This window comes from Eschrichtius robustus, chromosome 11, assembly GCF_028021215.1.
Source record: "Eschrichtius robustus isolate mEscRob2 chromosome 11, mEscRob2.pri, whole genome shotgun sequence".
NCBI lineage: Eukaryota > Metazoa > Chordata > Mammalia > Artiodactyla > Eschrichtiidae > Eschrichtius > Eschrichtius robustus.
The window spans coordinates 7,405,214-7,431,275 of record NC_090834.1 but is presented as its reverse complement, the minus strand read 5'-3'; the positions used below and the strand labels follow the sequence as shown (position 1 = coordinate 7,431,275).

Sequence of the window (26,062 nt, the reverse complement as noted above, 5' to 3'; positions counted from 1 at the left end):
TGGGAGATAGATGGCTGTAAACAGAAGCCTTCCGCTTCACCTCTCAGCCAGTCCTCCCCCAGGCACCGACGATAATCTGGGAAAGCAGGCCTGCCCTTTTCCTGCCTTCCCCACCCTGTCTGCGCTGCCCCGTCCATTCTTCTCTGTCCTCCTGCAATGCCATTCATCCTGCCCCCTAAAGTCCTAGACACCAGTTTGGAGTCTCCCGCTCAGTCCCAAACCACAACCTCTGCTGCTAGGCTTGTTTTTGGAGTTCTGTTCCCGATGTCCCCCTGAAACGTGACCCATCTTCTAAAATAGCCCGCTCAAGCTGCACATGCGAGATGTTTGAATTCAGAGGAAAGAGCAGAGAACAAGGCATAGCCAGCGGGTGGCCCACGCCGTCCCCCTCAGCGCGGTCTGCACACTGGCACACAGGATGCTCCGGATGAAGGCCAGATCCTTCCCTCCCAGCTCCGTCTTTCCTTCCTCAGGATCCGGCTCTCCTTAAGGCCTCTGTATTAAAAGTGGACATTTCAGTCCGAGAGCTGTGCACACAGGACAGCACGCGTTTCAGGAGACGAGCGATCCTGTGAGCATCTGAGATGAAACAAGGTCACCCAAGGCTGCCTCTTTGATTCTCCTGGCAAAGTCACAGAAGCAACCAGCGAGGCCTGGCGAGGCCCGGCAGGGCGGTGGCCTTTCCCCGTGCACGATCAACACTGCACAGGAGCTAACTGAAAGGCTGAGTTTGTTTACCGAGATGGGGACTGGCTCCCCTCCCTCCTCACAAAACAAAGTCTTTCCCCAGGAGCGGTGGCAGAGAGGTCAGCCCGGGTAGCCTTTCTGTTTGCCTTTTGATGAATGATGCAGCCGCCGCTCTGAAGGAGGGGAGCATTGTGTGTGCACCCGCACAGGTGGCTCCAGCAGGGACACCTTAGCCCTCCGAGCCTTTTAGGTCTGGGGGTTATGGAGCCTGTGGTGTGTGGGGTTATTGGGGAGGAAGCAGGCCTTCCAACTCCGCTCTCCGAGGCCTGGCCTGTGGCCCTCTGTGCTTTCCACCTGCGCCAGCGATGCCACAATAACAACTTGCCTTGGTCAAACGCCTCATGGATTACACAGCACATCTACGTACATTATTTCATTTGATCATCCTCACAACCGTCCTGCGAAGCCATCCTCATCTGACCATGTGGGACAGGCTCAGAGAGGTAAGCGCTTTGCCTGAAGTCACACAGCTCGTAAGTGACTGAATTAGGGCCTGCATCCAGGCTTTTTGACTTCACAATTCCATCACAAGAAGGAGAGAATGTGGCTCCACCATCAGTGTGACGCCTCCACCTAGCCTTGGACCTGAGTCACTTCAGCTGGGGTTCCAGTTTGGGACCCTGCCTTGGACCTGGGAACCATGGCCTTGATAAGCCCATTTACCCTGAGCTTGCTGTTCTGTTCTGGGGCAGTTCTTGGGGGCTAGAAAGACAAGTAAGAGAGAATGAGCTTTTCGAGAACTGCTCTGGGAAAGGTTAAGGCCACGGCGAGGGGCAGCCCGAGGAAGCGTGGCCAAGGGAGACGCAGGCCTCTCTCAATCAGCCGTGTCTGCAGGGGTCTCAGTACGTAATTACTGAGTCTGGGTGGTTGAGACCTAGAGACCAGCCTGAGATCCTTTCTCTACAAGCTACATCACGCTGCCGCCCAGCGGGGGAGGGCTCTGGCCACACTCCGAGTAGGGAATCCATTTTGCATTGGATGGGCCATAATGTTGAGAATCCTCTACAGATTTCCAGGGCTGCCGAGCCCCGCCGTGCCAGGGTGAGGATACCGGAGCTCCCTGTTTCACTTAGTGCTTTGATTAAAACAGTAAATTCACGCTGAATACCAATGAGCAGGCAGGTAAGGGCTCCAGCCAGCTCTGGCTCCCTCCTGGCATCATTTCATAGCAGCTGGTTTGGAGAGAAATATCTCCCTCCCCCGTGGCGAGAGCCCTGGTTCCCCATAAATAAGGGGGCAGCAGCGGCCCCGGAGCCTAGGGAAGGAGAGGTCACGGGAGGAAGGGGTGGGGTGGGGACAGGAGCCCTGCCAAGGCAGAGAGGGGCGTGGAAGTAGCGGGGAGCCCCCCTCTGTTACCTCCTCTCCACAGACAAGCTGAGAGGGAAGGAACGGGCGCGGGTCTCGGCCGTCTGAGCAGCTGTGCCGGGCCATGCACCAGAGCGTTAAGGTGGCGGCGCCTGCTGCCAGCATCACAGCCGTGCCGCTCTCTGGGCGCTGCCTGACGTCCGGCAGCCAGCGTGCTGGCAGGGCAGCTGCGGCTGTCACCTCTCCTGGCTCTGGAGGGCTGGCAGCTCTGGGTTGGCCAGGCCTGCTGATGGGAAGAGAAAAGTGGTACAGGCCAGGGAGTAGGCATAGGACCCGTACTCCCCATCACAAGGCTTTTACCCATGTCCCCCAGTTGGATACCCCTCTCCCCACTGACCCCGAGACCAAGCAGCACCTGTGCTGTCCTGTTGTGAAGAGGCAACTGAATCTGTTGGGATGGTCAAGCAGCCACAGAATATCAAGATTCTTATCACCCATCCACTTTTTGTTTACTGGGCAGTTTTTCTTCCTCCCTCCCTTCTATCCACCTATTAACATGTATTGATAATCCGTCACATCAGGAAAGATGCTAGGCAGTGGGAATAAAAGATGAATAAGCTACAGCCCCATCCTTGTGCTGTCTCCTCAGGGTGTCCAGTATTATGATGACTGCATTTCTCAACCAAAACCAGGACATGGAGGTGACAAGGGTGAGTGTACTTATGGGAAGAGACCATCTCTGAAAGTCTGCAACATGCTGTTCCCAAACCAGGATGAGACCAGAGCAGTCAATAAATCCTGGCCGCACTGCATAAGTTTGCCCTGGTCTTTAAGAAGAATGCCAGGGGCTTCCCCGGTGGCGCAGTGGTTGAGAATCTCCCTGCCAAGGCAGGGGACACGGGTTTGAGCCCTGGTCTGGGAAGATCCCACATGCCGTGGAGCTACTAGGCCCATGAGCCACAACTGCTGAACCTGCGCGTCTGGAGCCTGTGCTCCGCAACAAGAGAGGCCGCGATAGTGAGAGGCCCGCACATTGCGATGAAGAGTAGCCCCCACTTGCCGCAACTAGAGAAAGCCCTCGCACAGAAACGAAGACCCAACACAGCCAAAAATAAATAAATAAATAAATATTAAAAAAAAAAAAAAAAAAGAAGAAGAATGCCAGGAGCCATTGCTTGCTGAACACCTACTGTGTGCCGGGCTGTGCTGGACACGTGCGCAGCATTTAGTCTCCTCCACGGGCCTGTAGAGAATTCACTGTGTAGATAAGGTGATGGAGAGCCAGGTGGACCAGTCAGGGTAGCACGGTCCTTGCTGGCCTTGCGGCCTGAGCTCCTGTGGGTGGGCAGGTGTGCACAGCCCGTGGCCTGAGTGCCTGGAGCACAGCACGTGGTTCTGAGGTTGTGCAGAAGGGCAGACTCCAAACAGTGTCTCGACTCTGCCAGGCACCAGTGTTTGGAACTCAGTAAAAGGAGCGGTCTGCGAGGTGAGGCCGTGAGACAAGGCTGGATGCTGGGTCGGAGGCCTGGGCACCATCCTGGAGCTGCCGCTTAGCGACTTCGCAACCTCGCTTGCGTTACTTAACCTCTCTGAGCTTCCTCTCACCATCGGCACAAGAGGGAAACCAGGCCGATCTGTCACCCTCCCAGCAGGACTGATGAGGAGCAGAGGAGATGGCCTATGAAACAGCGCGCTGTAAATTGCATCGTGGATTATTACTGCTTCCTGCACCTCAGCAAAGACCCATGATCACACACGGCGCACAGTGCAGGGGTGGGCCCGTCCCACCAGCCTGTCTCCCGCCTTTCTTGGTCCTGCTGTTTCTACTTGGTTCCTCCCCATCCTCTTGCGTCTTCTCTGGCACCACTGCTTTCCCACCTGCCCCGACTGGGCCCCCATGGATAACTCTACCTAGTCACTGACTCCAGTGGGCCAGAAAGTGGGGACCACACCAAACCACATGTCCAGTGGTGCCTCCTCAGCCACTGCCAGGACCCTGGTCAGGTTTAATGTGCTGCATTTAATGTAGTCACCCAGGGGCCCTGAGGCAGCTCCATCTCCAGGTGCAGGCGGTGCGAGGGATGGAGCGCCTGTGGTCTCTGGGCCTCAGGCCGCCTGGGTCTAGGATTCCTGTCTCAGAGGGATGCCACACGGAGGTGTCCTGTGGTGACTGCTGTAAGGGAGTACCATGGGGGCTCAGGATGGCGCCCACCTCGTGGAAAATGATGGATGAGATGCAGGATGCCAGGAGGGAGGCCGAGCCCACACTCAGCGGCTTGGAGCATACAAGTAGGGGCTTGGCTCGCAGCCTGCACTGGGCACTTCATTTCCCAGAGACAACCGGCATGTTTTAATAATGTCTGCTTGGGTTAATGAAAGTTGTCGGATTCACTTAATAAATACATCACCATTCTTGGCCATACATTTCCGTCATGCTTGCCTGGAGCTGTGCATCCCTGCCCGGGTTGAGCAGGGATGCTGGGGGCCGGGGGAAAGGATGAGGGGGATAAGCACAGGGCATATCGGTGGAGAGCCAAGGCTGGGAGGGCAGGGGACACGGTTCCTCTTGGGAGTTAAGCAGAGATTTCTCTCATTGCACTTTTTCTCCAGAGTCAAATCAGAGGCACACAGGCAGAGGGACACCCAGAGACCCTCCATTCATTCTTCAGCTCAGGAAAAAGAGGCACTCAGACTGTCCCCTTTGGAAGGGAGCATTGGGAGGTAATGTCTCCAAGTGGGCTCGGGCTCTGGATTCAGACAAATTTGGGAAGTCATCCCCGTCATCTACTCACCACCTCTGTGACTTTGGCCTAGTTATTTAATCTCTCTGAGCCTCCAATGCTTCATCTGGAAAAGGAGATCATAGCATCTGCCTTGTAGGGCTGTTGAGAGCATTCCCTGATATAAGGTACGCCAAGGTCCTTGCACAGTGCCCAGCGTAGAAGCACTCAAATCAGAGCCAGTCATACTAAAATACTATTTTTATGAAGAAACAGCTTAGCATAGTATTTATGAGCGTGGGCTCTGGAGCCAGAATTCCTGGGTTCAGATTTCAGGTCTGTTGCTCACTAGCTGTGACGTTAGACAAGTCACTTTACCTCACCTTCCTGTGTCCCAGTTTCCTCACGTGTAAAATACAGGGAAATAATAATACCTGTCTCATAGGGTTGTCGTGGGCATTGAACAAGTTAGGGTGTGCAAATCCTTTAGAACAGGGTCTGAGACATGGTAATGATTCAGGAAACATTAGGGATTATTACCATCATCATTGTCAATTTCACAGGGCCACGGGGGAGGAGAGTCCAGGCTCCCTGGAAACCATCTTCCACATTTCACCAGCTTAGGTTGGTCACAGGGCCACATCCCAGGTGGCCCCACACATCCCGGGTCGATGCCAGGCTGAGACCCTAGACGTTCCAGCGCAGGCAGCAGGGGAAGGCTGCTGCGTCCCAGCCCCCAAGACTCGGCTCAAGGCGGTGGCGGAGGGAACCCAGCGGCATGTTTAGCATTCCAGGGACGTTCTCCGCAAACTCTGCAGAGGCCTTAGAACTTGCCCGAACTGCCATGCATCAACAGGCTTGCTTCCGTCCACACCTTTTTTTTCTCCTCTAAAAGCTTAGACTGAGCAAAGGAGGGAGGGATTTGGGGGCTGGGGGAGGGCCCCGGATGTGTCGGGAGGGGGCAGGCTGCAGGTAATTTCTAGCTGAAATAAGCAGCTTGAGAACCTGCCTGGATTCCAGAGCTTTGTGATTTCGCGCGCGTGTTTACCTCATTAAGCAGTTGCTCGCTTCCAAGGGGGCTCTCCCAGCAGGGGCAGGCAGACGGCTGTGAACCAACCACAGGGCTTGTCAGGGGCTCAGGAGTACCAGCCCCGCCAGGAGGCCATCGGGAGGTGGGGTTCTGGCGCCCCCAGCCCAGGGGAACAATGGGGTAGCAGAGCTGAGGTGGGCCCATCGCCTCCTTTTACAGGAAAGCAAACCGAGGCAATCGACTCAACTCCCTTTATCAAATTTTGGTGTCAGATCCTGTGAGTCTGTGGTGGTTGGGATTGCCTCTGATGGGGATGTGAAGCTCTCGGCTGGGAGAGGAAGGGCCGAAGGCGAGATCGGAAGGGAGGGGAGAGGAAGGGCCGAAGGCGAGATCGGAAGGGAGGGGAGAGGAAGGGCCGAAGGCGAGATCGGAAGGGAGGGGAGAGGAAGGGCCGAAGGCGAGATCGGAAGGGAGGGGAGAGGAAGGGCCGAAGGCGAGATCGGAAGGGCGGGGAGAGGAAGGGCCGAAGGCGAGATCGGAAGGGCGGGGAGAGGAAGGGCCGAAGGCGAGATCGGAAGGGCGGGGAGAGGAAGGGCCGAAGGCGAGATCGGAAGGGAGGGGAGAGGAAGGGCCGAAGGCGAGATCGGAAGGGCGGGGAGAGGAAGGGCCGAAGGCGAGATCGGAAGGGCGGGGAGAGGAAGGGCCGAAGGCGAGATCGGAAGGGCGGGGAGAGGAAGGGCCGAAGGCGAGATCGGAAGGGAGGGGAGAGGGGGCCGAGCTTGCTGACCAGAACCGTCACCTTCCACCGGAGGGAGCAGCCTCTCCACAGGTGGGGCTGTCCCTTGGGAGCAGGAACTCGGCTCCCTCTCGCCCCGCCCGGAGATAAGTAGCTTGCCTGGTTCAAGAACTATTACAGCCAGTATTAACGGCTCCCTGTTATCGCGTGGGCACCCGGTGGCTTCCCCTGTCCTCAGAGCACTAAACCTCCGGCAGCAAGGTCAACATGAGCCTTCACTACTGCAATCTACATCCCGGGGCCTTGTGCAATGAGCCATTTGACAGATGGAGAAACTGAGCCCTCCATTTCTTGCTTAAGGGCCAAATCCTTCCAAGGCGGGCCACCCCTCCCTTCCCTTCCGGCCACTTCCTCTCTGCATCCTAGCTCTGCAGGGTGTACAGGTGAAGAGTGAGGGCGCTGCTACCAATAGGAGCCCTGAGGCCAATCGCCGCTCAGCTCAGGACAGTCACTGCTGGGTAAGCCCTGCAAGGCTGGGGACTGACACCTTGTCACAGTGACCAGGGCATGATGTCCCCTGAGACATTCTGCCACCGGACGGGCCGGCCATGCCGGCCTCTTACCAACCAGGAGGAAGAGTGGCAGCTGCCGTTCCGCCGACACCCTTTACCACCCCAAGGGGCGGACCGGGGGGGGGGGCGGTCTGAGCCCGGTGCCCGGTCCAGGACCGCTGCTGGGGTGAGGGTGGGCAGGCCGGGTGGGAGAGACAGGTGGGAGGCAGCTGGGCGGGGCGTCTCAGAAGCCGCCCCCGGGAGCCTCCCTTCCACCCGGGCAGGCTCAATAACAATGGCATTTGTGAAATCTAATTAGCACAGCCTTAACTTCTGACTTTCTGCTCTGGCTCCTCCTCTAGCCCCAGGCTATCGAGCTGAATTAAGCTGCCTAAGATCACCTCATTAAATTCACTAACCTTGCTTTTCAACTGCGCTTAGCCCCTGGAGCCCTTCTTCCGTCTGTGGGAGGTGCACGTCTGGCCTTGACTGGTTCCCAGGCAGGTGTTTTAGGATCGCACCTCCTCTCCCGTCCCCCAAATGGCTTCCTTAATCACAGAGCTCCCTTCTCAGCCCGTAATCATCCTGGACGGATCCAGCCACAAAGGACAGCCCCTCCTCACCCCTCCTGCCTAAGGGGATGGCGGTGCCGGGCGGGGCCGGGAATTCAACCGGTAGGGGAGGCTGGTCCAGAGGCAGAGTACCCTGCAGGCTTGTGAGCTGGTAACTAGCACACGTGCTTTGCAGTTTCCTGGGGCCTCACTGCGCTGGTGCAGGGAGCGTGCTTCTGAGGCCGAGATGGGCAGTGAGGATGCGAAGCCTGGGGCAGGAGAGTAGGGAGCCAGCAGGGCAGCCCCTGAGCCAGGCTGACGATGCGCTGAGCCCCCGATAAACCAATGATCACTGTCGGGGTGGGTAGCAGAAACACTCAGCCAGAGGGACAGTTATAGAAGAGAAATGCAATTAGTGTTGTAGGAGAACAAGAAAGATCTTGCATGGAGGTGGAGATGGGGCTAAAGTTACTGCCAATTCTAACTCCACATTTACTTGGGCTAAATTGACAGCCGTCCATCCGCCTTGGGTGTGTGTCTCTCCTGCTGAGGCCGGGACCCCAGGAAGGGGCCTGGGAGGGAGGGGCAGCTTCTGAAGGACTGAGGTTTAGCTGTCACTCTTGTGCAACCCCAGGTGGCTTCCTTCAGGTCTCAGCTTAGCCTTGTGCCAAGACGGCTAATGCGTGTCTTCCCCGGGGCTGGTGGCAGGGTTAATTGCACATTGTTTATGCAGCATCTCTTACTTATGACTTTCTTTGGTCTGTCCTAGAGGGACAACATGGCTGGCTGACTAGAGTTTTTCCTGCCTTGGGAGACGTGTGAGGAAGGTCTCCTTCCCAACCTACCTGAAGGGACTTTTGAGGCCCAGAGCGGCTCGGAGAGACGGTTGGGTGGGTGTGTCTGAAACTAGAGTAAGGGGAGAGCTTCACTTTCAGCTCAGCGCCTTCTGGGCATTCTGGGGGAACCTCTGTTCTCTGGTGCTCACTTGTCTTACATTCATCTGGGTAGAGCTGGGGAGGAACGGGATCGTGGGTCATCCTGTTCTGGGGGTCCTCCACTTTGGCTGCATATTGGAATCATCCGAGAGCTTTGACAGACCCTGACAACTGGTTCCCTCACCAGAGGTTCCGACTTAATTGGTATGGGGTGCACCTCCTACTGAGTGGTTTAGAAGCTCCCCAGGCGAGTCTAACACACAGAATCGCTCTTCTAGCTCCTCCCTATCGTGATTGTTTATTCTGTGAATCATTACTAACAAGAGCAGCGAACGAACGTTAATTGAATATTACTATGTGACAGGCACAGAGGTAAGATTGTATGTAGATAGTTTCAGGGAAACATTAGAACAGCCCAATGTTGTTGGAAGATGCTATTATTATTTCTATTTTGCAGACAAAGAAACTGAGGCTCAAGGAGGTTAAATAAATCGGCCCAAGGCCACTCATTTATTCAGCTGGAAATCTAGGTCTGACTCCAAAGCCTGCGCTCTTAAGACGGTTAGGCCACTTTATATCCCCTTCAGAAGGTCATTAGAAAGGTGGCAAGAGGGTGGGGCATTTTGAGGTCCCATCTGGAAGAGGATCTTGTTAAACAGGTCCCTAAGTGATGCTTCGTATTAACCAATGAACCTTTGGGTACAAGGACAAAGGGGGCATCCCTAGGATAACGGGTGGTCATGGTAATGAGATGCTGACCCCATCTATTCTGTCTACTCACTGTAGACAGAAGGGCTACAGGCTGTAAAGCAAGTGTGGGGCTCCGGCCCTATAAGCCAATGGGGTTGGGGGAGACAAGGAGAGCCTGGAAGGGCCTGGACTGCAGATGGGGCAAAGGGGAACCAGGACTTGCTGGAGAAATCCGCTTCTCTGTGGTCACTTGGAGGGCTCTCCGTCTCCCTGAGAGCAGTTTCATTGGTTTCTGGGTCCCTGCAGGCCTGGCAGGAGCTTTGGCCTCAGGGAATAGCAGGTCCTCACAGAGCCTAAGGTCCTCTTGGCCTTCGTAGCCTGACTTGGGCAGGGGCTGAAGGCCGGGACTCTTGGCCATAATCTCTAAGATTCAGGAGGAATCTGCTAGCCTCCACCACCTGTGATGGAGAGGATGGGAGGACTAGGCCATTGGCCTTAGGGGCCGAGAGGGCTGTGCGGGAGGCAGACTGCCATGTGCAGGTCTGGCTCCCCTTCTTCCTAGGCCTGCGACCTCGGGAAGGCGACATCACTGAAGTCACAGTGGCTCCATCTGAGAGGTGACCATAGTAACAGGACATCCCTCACGTGGAGGTCCCCGGGGGAAAATTAAATGAGATAACACGTGTGACCTGCTTAGCCCAGTTCCTCTCTCGAAACGCTCAGTGAGTACTAGCTATTATTATTGTTACTGTTACTACCACCTTCAAAACCTTCTCGTTACTTTCCTTCTATAACCGGTATACATTTTCAACTTCTAACACCTTTGAGGGATAACGTCTTTTGCAGGTTTAGGCTTCTTTCAAACGTCAAGGGCGGTTCTCTATTCAACTCATTCCACGGTCTCTGTTCACCTCTGGTGAGCACACATGCACGGGAGCTACACTCCCTTTCAGCCTGTGCTTCTTCAAACTGGACTTTGCGGATAACCGAGCATCTTCACATTTCCCACCTCATCAACTCCATTTTTCACTTTCCTATGTGCAGCCCTCATCTCTTTCTTGAAGGTGTGGCAGGCGGATGACATGCCAGAGCCCAGACGTTGTAACAGCATTTGCACAAATTGGCTTTCCTGTTTCCTTTCCATCAGTACCCTCCAGCCTGCATGCATGTTGGGTACATTGGCCCTGGACCCTTTTTCTGGCTGACAAGACCACAGTAGCCTCCCAACTGCTCTCTGCACACTGATGCTGCCTCTCGCCATCCGTCCTCCCCAGATCGGCCAGTCTGATGCTTTAGGAACAGATCACGTCTCAGCTAGACCCATCAGCTTAGGCTGAACACCCAAATCCTTAATCTGGTCTACAGGCCACTACTGTCTCTCTAGACCCTGACACACCCTTCTGCCCTTCTCTGGTGCCCTTGGCCACATGGATCTCCTTTAGTTCCTTAAATGTTCTGGGCTCCTACCCCCTTAGACCCACCTGCTCAAGGAGGCCTCCTGCCCCCTGCCCTGTCTGGTCTGTTACACACTCATGTCACCTGTGCTTCTCCTTCACATCTTGCACCACTATTGTAATGACACAATTTGTTGTGGGTTTGGTGGACTATCTCCCTCCCACTAGAATGTCAGTCCAAGAGAGTAGGAGTACGTCTATTGCTTCACTATGGGGTCGGGGTCGGCAGGGCCCAGGTGTGCTGGCATGTATAAATAATAAGCATCCATCAATATTTGAGTGAATAAATACACATGACATCAATTTGGGTTAATCTTCCTTATCTCATACTCGCTCTCAGTATGTTCTCCTATCACCTGGCTCTGCTACTGCTTGGTGAACTTGTGCGTAAGTTAATGGGGATAGTATTTTTTTTTTTTTTTGGACACTCAAAAAATGAGGTATAGTTCACCTAACGTAAAATTCATCCTTTTAAAATGTATGGTGCAGTGGTTTTTAAGTATATTTACATCATTTTGAAACCATTATCATTAGCTAAGTCTGGAACATTTTCATCACCCTAAAAATAAACCCTGTACCCTGTATTACTCACTTCCAATCCCCAACCCACCCTGCAGGCAACCACTAATCTGCTTTCTGTCTTTAAGAATTTGATTATTGTTGGGGAATTCCCTGGCAGTCTAGTGATTAGGACTTGGCACTTTTACTGCCAGGGCCTGGGTTCAGTCCCTGGTCAGGGAGCTAAGATCCTGCAAGCCACACGGCACAGCCAAAAAAAAAAAAAAAAAAAAAAAAAAATTGACCATTTTGGACATTTTGTATAAATGGAATCATACAATATGTGGCCTTTTGTGACTGCCTTCTGTCACTTAGCATAAGGGTTTCAACATTTATCCATGTTGTAGCCTGTATCAGTACTTCATTGCATTTTATGGCTGAATAATACTCCATGTATGACGGATATACCATATTTTGTTTATTTATTCAGCATTAGATGGACATTTGAGTTTCTCTCTTTTGGCTATTATGACTAAAGCTGCTATGAACATTTGTGTAAAGTTTTTGTGTGAACATAGGTTTTTAGTTCTCTTGGGTACATACTTAGGGTTGGAATTGTTGGGTCACAGAGTAACTCTATGTTTAACTTTTTGCAGAACTCCCCAACTATTTTCTGGGAACAGTTTTATTTTTATTTTATTTTTCAAATGAAGGGGATAGAGCAGTTCAGTGGTTCTTAATTTTTAATTTTTATTTATTTTTGATAAACAGCTTTTTTAGAAGTTTATTAAAAACCATAGAATCTCTTTCCAGGTAAGTGTATATGTATGAATACACATAACTCCAGGGGTTCAAGAACCATCGGAAACTGGCTATGGATCCCAAAGTTCCATGATTACGGGCTCACATGTGGCAGCATTTTAAGGTTCAATTAATTTCTCAAACACAGAACTCCATCTACATTTTTGGCTTTTCCACATGGATACAGGAAATGGATAATTTGACTAATGAGTTCTGATCCATGTTCTGATTTCCATCTGGGAACTGAACATTCAGCAGCCAATCAGTTGCCTTAATTTTTTCCACCCACTCTGTAATCATCAGATTGATGTGCAATTATCCCCCCTTGCTCTGACACATGCTTTTCCCTTCTTGTGTTTGCAATCCAGTGCCAGATAACCTTCTTTTTTTCCCATTTATTTTGTGTGTGTTGGCTACTGTTTGGTATAATTATTTTTGCAATCATCTTTCATTAGGTGAAAGAATATTGCAGTAGAGAAAGAAGGAAAAAGAAAATAAATGCCTTCCTGACAAGTTCTAATATTTTATGTTCACAAATAATCTCCCAATATCAGAGCAATAATATTATTTTCTCAATGTGCATTTATTAAAATGTAAAGTAGCTCTATCACATTGGAAACTAAAACCCTGGCATTACCTTGGCCAGAAAATATCACTTATTTATTTCAGATTACATTTCTGGAATTTTAATCCTGTTTCTTTTCTTCCCCCACCCCCGCATAGCCTTTCTCTTGCAGAGGGCTGAACCTGAAGGGTTGATTTCTAAAGAGGCTTTGCTGAATGCTTCGGACCTTAATTTGGTTTTAAGAATTGCTTTTGGCTTTTGATTTACGATGAGGTTCTTTCCTGTGTAATTCTTTTGGCTGAAAACTGAATAGAGCTCTCCCTTTGTGGATGTCATTTTGACAACACATTTTAAGACTGGAGTACAGAGGTGAGGGAGGAGAAGAAAGGTTTAGAAAAGAGAGTGGGATTAACACGGTGGGTTTAGGGCTTGGAAGAGTAAGATCCATTGTCTACTTCTCTATAGCATCTCATGGTACACATCTTGGATTCTAGTTTGAAGTCAGGATGTTAACCTCCAGATAGCCTAGTGAAAAGACACTAGATAGGGCTTCCCTGGTGGTGCAGTGGTTGAGAATCCGCCTGCCAATGCAGGGGACACGGGTTCGAGCCCTGGTTTGGGAAGATCCCACATGCTGTGGAGCAACTGGGCCCGTGAGCCACAACTGCTGAGCCTGCGCGTCTGGAGCCTGTGCTCCGCAACAAGAGAGGCCGCGATAGTGAGAGGCCCGCGCACCGCGATGAAGAGTGGCCCCCGCTTGCCGCAACTAGAGAAAGCCCTCGCACAGAAACGAAGACCCACCACAGCCAAAAATAAATAAATAAATATTTTAAAAAAAGAAAAGATGACTATTATCTTTAAAAAAAAAAAAAAAAAGACACTAGATAGGGAAGCAGGAGCCAGGACTTCTAATCCTGCCTTCTCCTCTAACTAGCTTTGTGACCTTGGACAGATCATGTCTACCCTTTGGACAGTTTTCTCAAGTGCAAAAGGAAATGGTGAGCTAGATGGGTGGATTTTTAATCCTGGCTGTGTATTAGAATGCCGTGGGGAGCTTTGGAAACTATTTTGATGCCTAGGCCCTTAGATCAATTAAATCAGAATTTCTTGGGACTTCCCTGGCAGACCAGTGGTTAAGACTCCACGTTTCCAGTGTAGGGGGCGTGGGTTCGATCCCTGGTCAGGGAACTAAGATCTCCCATGCCACACGGTGCAACCAGGAAAAAAAAAAAGGAATTTCTTGTGGGCGAATGGGGCTGCCCATTGGTGTCTTTATTAAACATTCCCCAGGAGATTCTATGATGAAGCCCAGGCAGATAACCCCTGGCCCAGATGATCTCAAAGGTTCCTCTGGATTTCTGGTTGCCTGATGCTGTGAGCTGGGCAGCGATGTCTCACCAGCCAAGGTCGGTGAAATAGAAAAGAAGGCCACAATCACTGGACAGTGCATCTGAGCTGGGGTCTGACGTGCGTGTCTCAGCTGAAGGACCCTGGAGGGATCCCAAATGGAATTAAATTTCTCTCGGTATCAGGCCTGGGTAGGGCAGGTAAATCTTCCTTTCTTTGTGGGCCCACTGTGCTGAGAAGATGAATGAGCTGGGGCTGGTAAAATACCTTTTGTTCCTTGGAGAAAGGCACGTAGAAAGATAAGCCAGGCTTATTATTTTTAGAGGGGAACTGGGACTGTTTAGCCTAGAAAAGGGGGGACTTAGGGGGGACATGATTTGTGGTCTTCAAGAGGTTAAAGGCTGTCATGTGGAAGAGGGAGTGGAGTGATTTTTAGATGCTCCAGGGGGCTGAACTTGAGCCAATGAGTAGAGAGTCAGGGAAACTGATTTTGTTGCATTATAAGGAAGAATTGTAATATAGAGCTCTGTTCCCATATTCCCTGTCACCTGCTTTTATGACCATCTTCTCTACCTTGAGACCATGTCTTTGTCACCCCTGTATTCCTAGTACCTAATCCACTTCCTGACATAGTCTTCAACAAATGTTTATTATTATTTCTATGATGCTTAATGACTGTCATTAATGCCCACTAGGCAAAGCACTTTTCTTGCTTATTTCCTTTAATTCTTCCAGTGCTTTAAGAGGTAGGTCTATTTATTACCCCAGTCTACAGTTAAGGAAACCAGAGCTTAGGGTGGTTAAGTAATGTGCAAACTTACCACCAGCATGTAGCAGAGGCAGGCTGGGAACTCAAGCCTGTCTGACTCAAAACCTTTTCTCCTAACTGTTGTGCTACCCTGCCTGCCAGCACCCTGGGTGGGCTGTTTTGGGGGATAGAGGGCTCCCCAGTCCCAGAGGTGCGCAGGTTGAAGATACACGACTATTTGGGTGAACTGATGATACCACGGCAGTGAGTATAGATTGAGTTAGGCTGGTCCCAGATGATAATGGAGCCAGAGGAGGCGGATATTTAAAGTCCTAGGTCACCTGGTTACTGCTCCCATCAGCCTTCTACCCCGACTCCACCAACAAGCAAGGTGTTGGTCTGGTCCAGAGGGAGAGCCTCACTACCTCTGCCACACAGGATCCAGGATGGAATGCTCTCTTGGCAGGTGTGGTCACCTCCAGGTAATGGATGTTGTGGTCTCTTTTGTCACCGCCTGCATTTTTCATTAAGGCCCACGGTCACATGTCCGGGGACCAGACTCCTTTGTATGTCCCTGGTGACAGGACAGAATGGAGAGACTAGTCCTGGGTCTTGGTGGGGAGATGCATAACTGCTTTGGCCATGAAACATTGTGCTACTTCTTCGTTCATGTCTCATAGACACAGTGATTGCATTACCGCGTGGCTCAGGCTCTAAGTCGGAGGGGTGGAAGCAGCTGATGAAGGAGGGAGTGCTCCCAGGAAGTCTTTCATCAAAGTGCTGGCATAGCCAAAGGCAGAGACATAATATTCCTGAGATGGAACTGCCAATTAGTGGAAGGCTACAAGGAGCACTGTGAAATGGGGGCTTGGGAGAATGGGTGGGAGGGGGCCAGCACAGGGCGAGGAGAGGCAGGAAAAGGAAAGAGGGGGGGACACGTCGCTGGGTTTGGGGATTCCTTTAACTCAGGGTGCATTGTATTAAAGGTCGTGGCATTCTTCTTAATCATGGCCAAAATCAAACTTCACGTGGAAAGGGGGGATTCAGTTGGCTGCAGTGACTACCCTCCTGTTAAATTTCTTAGGCATAGAGGTGTCACCCTTTCTCTGGAGGGGTTGGGGGGAGGTAGTGATGAGACGGTAAGGATAACGATGGGCGCAAACATTCGAGAATTGGGCCCTGAACATACACTATCCCATTAGTTGCTGATCAACATATGGGACAGGTGATAGTGTTTCCATATTACAGATGAGGAAACTGAGGCTCGGGTCGGGGGTTTGAAGATGAAATTAGAAACTAGAGTGAGTGAGTCTTATCTCAGCATGACTTAACCCTTTGTGTTCATTTCACTATATTGTGCTCTCTTCCAGAAGGGATACCTGAGGGCCGTCTGGACTAAAGTTGGGGACTTAGGAGAATGCCCTCTGAGGAGGCTTTCCTGGGCTAATAACCCTGATTTACCAAGTGAATTCTGGGAGCAGGTCCTCCTGGCCTGCCCAGGTTGAGGCCACAGTCTCAGCCCACAGGATGGGTGGATCTGGGTCCCTTGCAGGTTGGAAGGGTGCTCTCATCATCAAACAGGTGTGGATTTGGCCCATGAGCATTAGATGGTGGGTCAGGGAGAAACAGAGCCCTGGCTGTCATTTAACCCTGAGGGAAGGAGTGAGAGAAGAGGGGACCCCCAGACCCACGACAGAGAAATTCAGAGCTACATCAATAGCACGGTTAAACTGTTTTTTGGGTCAGAGATACGAGGCCACACATTCATTTTGATGTCTGTCTTTCAGAATTGACACTTATTTTCTTTCCAAAAGGAATTTGAAGCGGCATATGATTTTCTCAGGAAATGAAGATGCCCTCCACAAATTCTTCTAGCCTGAATATTGCCAACAAATCAGCCCTCTTGTCAAAGGCTGAGAGGTTGTGGAGGAAGCTGTGCTGCATAACTAGAGCCGCCATTGTGGCGTCCCGAGTAGGCACATGGCACCAAGTTTGGTACATCATACGCGTTATCTTCTTAAATACGCCCCACGGCCCAGCAAGCTAGGTCTTGTTATTTGCATTTTTCAGATGAGGAGTACACTGAAGTCCAGGGAGATTAAGTGACTTGCCCAGAGTCCCCCATGCATAAGTAGCAACACTAAGACTTAATCCCAGGCCCATCTGACTTGGTCACGCTCCTTCCCCCCTGTGACGTGAGCCTATGAAATATGCAAATCTCAGATCTGAAAATTAGAGTTCAACTCATTTACCTATTCAACGCTAGGAGCTTCTCAGAGCATCCCTGATAAGGGCTGTGACTGGATTCACCCACCTCTACTGATGGAAGACTCGTGAATCACTTCACAAGGAAGTTATGCTGTTTGATTCCTCATTTGTCCACCCAAGGAATATTTAATAAATGCCTACTTTGTGTCAGACACTATTCCAGAAGCTGGCAAGCCAGACAAGGGCCGGTTCTCATGGATCTTGATTTCTAGCAGGGGAAACAAGTATTAGAAAATAAAAAGTAAATAAACAGGAGTTTCAGGTGCTGATAAATGCATTGGAGACGATGAAACAGTGGCAGAGGGTGCCTGGGTGTGGGGACCACTTGAGATTGAACAGTTAGGGAAGAGCTCGTTAAAGACCTGACAACTGAGCTGAGACCTAAAAGACAAGACGGATCCATCTTCCCAAGATCCAGGGAAGAGCATCTGAAGCAGAGGAAACAGGACATGGCAAGGCTTTGAGATGAGTTTGTCACATGAAAGAAGGCCAATGGCCTGGAGAACAATTAAGTTGGAGGAAGATGGGGAGGAGATGAACCTAGAGAGGAAGGTGGAAGCCAGATGGTGTAGGGCCCACCTGCCATAGTGAGGGCTTTGGATTTTATTCCAGGTGTGGTGGGAAGCCATCAGATGGGCTTGAATGGGAAGGTGACATAATATGATTCATATTTTAAAAAGATACTATGTGGAGACTGGATTGCAAGGAGGCACTCCTAATTGTTCGGAAGATTATTCCCTTTCCTACGGTTCACACTTGGTTCTTCTAGTAATGACTCCTGCACCAAAAACCAACACAAAACCCAAAACAAGGCTACTTCCCTCTTGAAATTTTTGTTATCAGCTGTTGTATTCACCTTTAGTTCTTTCTAAACTTTCCCTATTATTTCAATTAGTACTTTGGATTCTAGACTCCTCCTCATCTTGAGCATTCTTCATTGGCTGATCTCTTGTTTATACATGACCTTTTCTTTTTTTTAATTGTTCAAATTTTTATTTTGATGCACAGTATGAGAAATGAACTTTTAAATCAACTGAATTTTATGGAAAATGAAATAGCAAATAAATTAGACCCATGTTAAAATAGAAGGTCAGTTAAGTGTCCAATCTTAAGGATATAACAGTCACAGGTAAACTTCAATTCTATAGTCTTCTTTCAGGAGGTCAAAGTCTTTCAAACACAACTTTACTATGAACTGGTCCAGGGCTCAACAGCATATGGGAATGCTTAACAGGGGTGGTGATCAGGGACACGTTTCCTTGGTGCTGCCTTGATGATGTTGTCCACATGTAGAATCACCTCTGGTGCTTCAGCTGCACTTAAAAGAACTTGTCGCTTCACTTGGAAACTTTCTGTTATATGCAGTATCGCCATATCTCCAATGGTACCTGCCTTCATATCCAGTCCAGCAGTTGTATTGCCTTCACTCTGGGCTGCTCGGAGCCGTGCCACCAGATCTGCCCGTCATAGCCTGCATTTCCATGACCTTTTCAAAATGTGGTATCCAGTATCAAACATTCTTTTGAAGAATAAGTTAGTTTGAAGAAAAACTTTGTCAGTTATAGTACGGGTATTGTACTGTGGCATGGACATGATAAATGGATATGACAAATAGAAGGGAAGCAGATAACTAAAGTTTGCAAAATATTGCTCGTAAATGAAAGGGAAATTTGATGAGATCTAAAAAAACCCATACTTTTGACAAGCCCAGGATTCAGAGGTACTGTTAACTCCATGGACAGTCACTAAGTAAGAGTATTAGACTAAGTCTTTAGCGTACAGGGGTTCTCAATGTGGGGCTTCTGGGCCCTTGGATGGGTCCACACACCCCATGCACAATGGTGTCCTTACGTGTGTGCACACGTGTGTTGTGTGCGTGCTTCTGGGAAGTGAGCCCAGAGCTTTCATTCAGGTCTCAAATTTTCATTGCTCTCAAAAATAGAGAACCACTGCCCTAGGAAGTTAAATCAACGGATTTTTACACTAAGGAGAAGCTACAATTAGTCCCTTCTCTGGTTCCACATTCATTCTCTTCCCTCCCGCTTCAAATGCCTATATAGGTCTCTTGATCTCTTCTTCCTGCCTCACACCCCACTTGAAATTCCTTCCTTAACTTCTTATAAATCATCCAAACCCAGAAAAGACAGCCTCTGCTTTTTTCTTAGAGAGGAGACGAGTATGTCCAACTAACAGGGGTGATAACATATAGAGACATGGGCATAGAGACATGGTTTTTCCTTTCCTTTCCTCTCATAGATCTTTGGAACTGACCTGTGTGCCTGACTTGCAGATTTCTTAAGAGCAGAGCACAGTCTGGAAAAGGGCTCAATGTAAGCTAATGCAAAGGGCAAAGTCATCTTAAAAGAATTATTATTCATTTCCCATTGCAGTTAATTTTGGCACCTTCATCAGGGTTTAAATTCCAGTACCACATCATATCAAAGGAAAAAAAATTTTGATGTACATGTTAATTACTGCTCAGATGTAGCTACTTAAATCAAGAGTTTAATCTTTGTTTGACTATTCAGAACAGCTCTGAGTCGGGGATGGGGAGAGCCCCTTTTGATTTGGTTTATTTGAACAGGTGATAAGAACTTCAAGTAAAATGGCTTCCTATTTTTCTAAACCAACATTTGGAATTATACCCAGCTAAGTGAAAAATAGTTCGGAATATCAAGTTCCTGTAGGAATTCCCAAGTCTGACTGTTCTACGAAGTAGGAGAAAGGTGTGGGTAATATAATTTCATGTGCTCAAAGACTTGAGAATCTTCAGAGTGATCATCTAATGGTAAGTGAAATCTTAAAAGCATGTGAGAGGCTTAAAAAGTAGATCTATGAAGAAAATAATATACTATTATTTAAAAGCATAAATTGCCAAAATGATACTACTCTTGGATATAATCTTTATAAGAATTATCTTGGATGGATCCCTGATGTGCATTTTTTTTTATACCATGAAACTATAAAACCCATAGAAATACCAACTTATTTACCAAGTAGTTAAATCATAGTCATTTATCGTAGTTTTACTAGAACATTGTTTTCTTGGATTTCCAAGGCTTTATCGCCTCCGATATACCACTCTGCTCCTAAGAATCCCTATTGATTCTACTACAGTACCTTATAGTTTTAGATTTGTTTTACTGTCTTGCACTAAATTCTAACCTTAATGTGCTTTATAAAATGAGATCCATTATCACGTTTCTTAAACTTTATGAAGATAATTATCTTGCCCAACATGGGTGGAAAATGCTCATTTTTGGCTGCGGAGTTGGGGACCTGGGGTTGCAGCCCCTGGGGCTGTCAGTTGTGTTTCTTCTGGAGTAGACAGCTCTGAGGTGCTGGCCGGGTGCTGGCCGGGTGCTGGCAGGTGTGGGAATCAGGGTCTCAGCACAGATTAGAGGACATATCTGGGGTTGCATCTGTGTCACTATTTTGCTATAGTTGCTAATCTCTCTTGGGAGTTGTGGCTCATATTGCATCTTTAAGGTACTTTGCATACAGTAATTGTTCCCACGCTAAACCAGCCAGCGGAGAACCCTGTGTTCTTAGAGAAAAAGTTATCACAAATTTGGGTGCTGTTTTAATTACTCTTCTTAGAGGCACCTTCTAAATGTTGTTAAAAATGGTGACACATTTTATCTCATGTTGAACCTTGAGTTTCCATTCTCTGGCCGAGGAGCTTGGTGAAGGTGGAAGGAGCCAGCGGGCTCTGGCTTTTGAGGGGTGATGCGCCTGGTCCCTCTGGAGGAAGGGCCGCTGCTGATGACCCCTTGGCAGGACGGCAATCAGTGCCCTCTGTGACCACAACAAGAGCCCACACACCCTTATCAGGTCCCTATGCGGTTAACTTGGCACTTTCATTACACTTTAGGAGAGACTAGATCTTGACTCCCAGGAGGTCGAATTCTAAAAGGGGAAAATAATAACAGCAGCTACACTCTTTAGAGTGCTAAGTACATGCCAGAAACTGTTCCAAGTGCTTTATCTCTATTAATGCTTTTCATCCGTACAACAGATCTCATAAGGCAGGCACTATCTGGGTCCCACTTTACAATGAGGAGACTGAGGCACTGAGAGATTGTTTTGCACAAGGTCACACAACTAGGGGGGTGGATGCAGAATTCAAACCCGGGCAATGTGACTCTCAGAGTCCATTTATATCACATTTATAATTTATAAAGTCTTACCCACTAACTATCTCATTTGATCTTCCTGACAACCTCTGTTCCATTTTAGAGATAAGAAAACAGAAGTGGGTAGTCATTTGTCTACGGTGACACAGCCAAAACCTGCTAGCGGGACAGCTTGCTTCCTCTCTCCCTCTCTGAAACCCACCTCCAGGGTGGAAGATGGAATAATGTGTCACGTGGAAGGGAAGCCAAGGCTCTCTGCACATGCGCAGTCTGCCTCGCCAGAAAACACGCCCCCTCCTTGGTGGTGTACGAGCCAAGCCCCTCGGGGATCAGTGTCCCCAAAGCAAATGGACTCAGCCTGGATTCTGTGCAAATGGATAAAGCGCGGGGAGTGGTGGTGGAACTCTTCATTCCCTCGCATCTCCATGGGCACTCCCTCCGATGTGCTCTTCTCAGTTTGTTGCTCCTGTACTATAATTTCAGGGTCTTTGAAGGGACTGGGTTGGTATTTGTGATGTTGGCCGCCTGATGCGCTGATGAGATTTTGCAGCCACTGGAATGATCAGACAAGCATCTGTGTGACTCTTCCATCAGGAAGAAGAAGGATAACTCAGACTAGAGTGAGAAGGAAGGCAAAAGGGGCATTAAGGGATAGGCCAGCAAGGATAGAAAGGGTGCCTGGGGTCAGGGCTAGGCTGTGTGCAGGGCATTCCTATTGCTTTCTTAAAATAAAAGAGCATAGCAGCCAAAGGAGGCAAGGGGAAAGTCACTGACTAAATATCAATCTAGCAGACAAAGATATATGGTGAAATTCTAGGCCCTCAAGAAAATGAACCAACCAACTGGAAAAGTCCTTTTCTGTGAAGTGCGGCCTGTGTTGAACCCAGCAATAAAAGTTATGCCCCCGTTTCCCCTCAGTTCAGGAGGGGCTGGCAGGTAGTCATTTTAGCCTATTGAGAAAATAATGGTGAGCAGTTGTCTGAATTCAATAAATAATGCTTGAACTGGTCAGAATCGAAGAGGCAGAAACTGAAATGAGGAGGACAGAAGAGCTACCCTTCTCTTCACCTGCAATAACCGTAGCCTGGGAAGGACTGTCCTCACCGGTGATGGACGGTGATGTAGTGCTTGGAGATCCCTGGAGGACAGGTCAGGCTACTAACAAGGAAGATGGCACCGTGGGTCAAATCAATAGGAATCAAGGTCAAGGGCACGGGGTTGGAGGGAGCCAGAATGAACAGTGGGGGGGGGGGGTCAGAGAATGGGGATACGTTTGTGCAGCTGGGTCATCTGTTATTTTCCCTAAACAGATGATTCTTTTCTTCTCCTCTGATTTCTAGTAGGAAAAAAGCCAATCTCCAGATCTTTCTTATACCACGAAGCATGATTCACTTAAACCAGAAAGGAAAGAAAAGCACAATCAGGTGCTTAAAAAACCAGTTATAATTGTAAAGACCAAGAATCTGTGGTTCATTTCTAGCAGGTAAACACATGCATATTTATGCCAGGTCGCCGCTTCTTAGTCCGGGCGCGGTCACACTGGGCTTGGAACACTCTCCCATGCTATTCACCTGACAGATTATGCTCCACAGAGGCAGGCTGCCTGGGCATGTCGTGTAATTCAGCATTAAGTATCCTATTGATTCACTGAAGTGCTGCCATGGATATTAATGGAGACAAATATAGTGGCTGTGATTTTTCAAAGGGCTGAGTAATTCCCAAGCATCAATAACGTCTGTCATGATGTAATGCGGGGCAACCTCAAGATGCTTGACTTGAGGCCAACCATGAGGGCGGGGCTGCTGGAAGGGGCCCTTGGATACTGATCCAGGGCTTAGGGAGGTGGCCTGTACTTTTTCAAGACCTACCAAGGTAAGGATGGTGGGAATTGGGGTGGGATAGGGTAGTGGTGGTGAAGCAGAGGTGACTGTTGACAGCATTTCCTAGTGACTCATCACAAAGGTCACTGATTATTAGAAAGCACAGGTATCCTACACTCTTATCTTGAAAGCTGGCCAGGCCCTGGGAAGTCAGACCCTACCCTGTTGCAGAGAATAGGGTAGGTTTTCCCACCTCTTCAGCCAGAAGCACTACATGCCCCTGATAATACTGAAGCATAATGCCTCTAGTCCTGCAGCAGTAGACCCTGGGTAGCAGCTCCTACGCTGTGCCCTATGATCTGAGCATGGGACTGCTTTAGTGTATGATTCCAGTGACTGCTTTTAGAGAGGTTAAATTTCTTATTCAAGGTCACACAGCGAGGTATTCATGGCCTGGGCTAGAATCTAGGTCTCAGAATTTCTTACCCAGGTCTACTCTCAGTTACCTTTAGGTAGACTGATGCAAACTATTTGAATATATGACCTGAAACAAGTGATATTTCCTTCTAAAAAGGCTCTGTAAAAAACCTCAGGGTAATTGTAAGCGATCAATTACTCACAAACAAATCCCGTTTCAGTCAAATTCTGCAGGCTGCCCCATCTTTCTACATTCCAATTCAGTCTCCATATTGCTACTCACATTATCTTGCTACAAGACGAATCTGATCTTGTCACTTCCTGGCGTAAAGACCTCCATCAGCTCCCTCTTCAGACAGGATAAACCCCTTGGCATGATCCTCAATCTCACCCCCCATCTTCAGTTTGATGTCCTGCCCCTCCTGTTCCCAGCCACTCTGGTCATTGCTGACCCTTCTGTGTCCTCTTATCCTCTGTATATTTTGTACATGAAATTCCCTGTGTCTTCAACATCTTCCCCCATCTGCTGCCTGGGAAATTCTTACCCATCCTTAAGAAGAGCCAGCTCTTCTCTCCCACTCTGAGAACCGTCCCTGCCTCTCTGTGCAGAATTAGGAGCAGTTCCTCCTCTGAGACTCCACAGGACACCACTCAGCCTTTATTTTATCTCTATTATAACAGCCTTCCTGTTGTACTGTGTTTGTTTTCTTGTCTATACCCAGTGCAGTTTGAACTTCTGTGGTGAGGACATGTGCCTCTTTCATTTCTATATCCCACTTCTGGGCACACAGTAGGTGTTCTCTTTGTGTTTATCCAATGAATGGGGGACTGTGTTCTGGAATAGAAAGAAAGCTGTGGGGTGGGAGCCATCAGTCGGGTTTAGGGCACATACATTGGCCCTGTCCGACATATTTCTGCAGCCTTGGGTCTAAGGATGGACCCTCATGGAATTGAGACCTAGAGGCAGAAAAGCAGAGCCTCAACTCAGTAGCATTTTGGGGATTTTAGGGTGTGTGTGCGCCTTTTTACCACCAAGTTCTTTGAAAACAGTGGCCCTGGGCATATGTGCAACCATGGACCCCTAGGGGTATAGAGAGTGACATTCTAATGGGAGAAAGAGCACACCCTGCTTCGATGTAGACTGAATATCAATCCTGCAGACTGATGAGCGGGATTGATATTCAAATGTTTAATAACTGACAGGGCAAGTGTACTGACCAATCAGAATGGACACGGGCCACAGGGCTAAAGCAGAGCCCTTTGGTCCAAGCGTTAACCCTTTAGGGGCTGGACGGTTAGGGGTACCATGGAAGAGGGTCTGGGAATAGTAGAAGCAGCTTGGGTGAGGGGGCTTGGGCCAGCAGCTCCTTATCTGTCAGTATGAAAATATTTCAGTATTTTAACAACTGGCCCTGGTACTGCTGTACTAGTGCATATCAGCCTGCTGATATCTCACTAAAGAATAACAAAAATTTTTTGGATAAAGAAGATGTGGTATATGTATACAATGGAATACCACTCAGTCATAAAAAAGAATGAAATATGCCATTTGCAGCAACAAGAATGGACCTAGAGATTATCATACTAAGCAAGTCAGACAGAGCAAGACAAATACCATATGATATCACTTATATGTGGAATCTAAAACAATGATACAAGTGAACTTATTTACACAACAGGAACAGACTCTCGACATAGAAAACAAACTTATGGTTACCAAAGGGGAGAAGGTGGCGGGTGGGATAAATTAGAAATTTGGGAGTAACATATACACATTACTATATATATAAAATAAACAACAAGGACCTACTGTATAGCACAGGGAACTCTACTTAATATTTTTTTTTTTTTAATAAGTAAAGGGTTTTGTTTTTTTTTTTTTAAACTATTTTATTTATTTTATTTATTTATGGCTGTGTTGGGTCTTCGTTTCTGTGCGAGGGCCCTCCCCAGTTGCGGCAAGTGGGGGCCACTCTCCATCGCGGTGCGCGGGGACTCTCACTATCGCGGCCTCTCCCGTTGCGGGGCACAGGCTCCAGACGCGCAGGCCCAGCAATTGTGGCTCACGGGCCCAGTCGCTCCGCGGCACGCGGGATCCTCCCAGACCAGGGCTCGAACCCGTGTCCCCTGCATTGGCAGGCAGACTCTCAACCACTGCGCCACCAGGGAAGCCCTCTACTTAATATTTTGTAATAACTTATATGGGAAAAGAATCTGAAAAAGAATATATAGATATATATTCAGTTATATACGTATATAACCAAATCACTTTGCTGTACACCTGAAACTAACACAACATTGTAAATCTACTATACTTCAATAAAAAATAAAAAAGAAAGAATAACAGAAATTTTGAACCCACCTTCAAAGGAAGGTGTGTGTGTGTGTGTGTGTGTGTGTGTACTTGTATGTGTGTGTGAAGGAATGAGGCAAAGCTTTTATAAGAAGGCAGCATTTGAGCTGAACCTCTAAGTTTTAGTTTTTTTAAAATTTAAAGTAACTCTTTGTCTTTTTAAAAATTAATTAATTTATTTATTATTTTTGGCTCTGTCGGGTCTTTGTTGCTGTGCACGGGCTTTCTCTAGTTGTGGCAAGCGGGGGCTACTCTTCCTTGCGTTGCATGAGCTTCTCATTGCGGTGGCTTCTCTTGTTGCGGAGCATGGACTCTAGGCGCGTGGGCTTCAGTAGTTGTGGCTCGCGGGCTCTAGAGTGCAGGCTCAGTAGTTGTGGCGCACGGGCTTAG

General features: G+C 48.8%; 1 protein-coding gene and 1 long non-coding RNA gene across 5 annotated transcripts in view; one reads left to right on the top strand and one right to left on the bottom strand.

Moving 5' to 3' along the window:
• Window positions 1–26,062, bottom strand: part of KIRREL3 (kirre like nephrin family adhesion molecule 3) — a 559,318-nt gene that overhangs the window by 163,742 nt on the left and 369,514 nt on the right. The window lies entirely within an intron of this gene.
• On the top strand, window positions 6,622–13,253 carry LOC137772657 (uncharacterized). The gene is made up of 3 exons (XR_011075511.1): window positions 6,622–7,056; window positions 9,828–9,987; window positions 13,177–13,253. It is a non-coding gene; the product is annotated as an uncharacterized lncRNA (long non-coding RNA).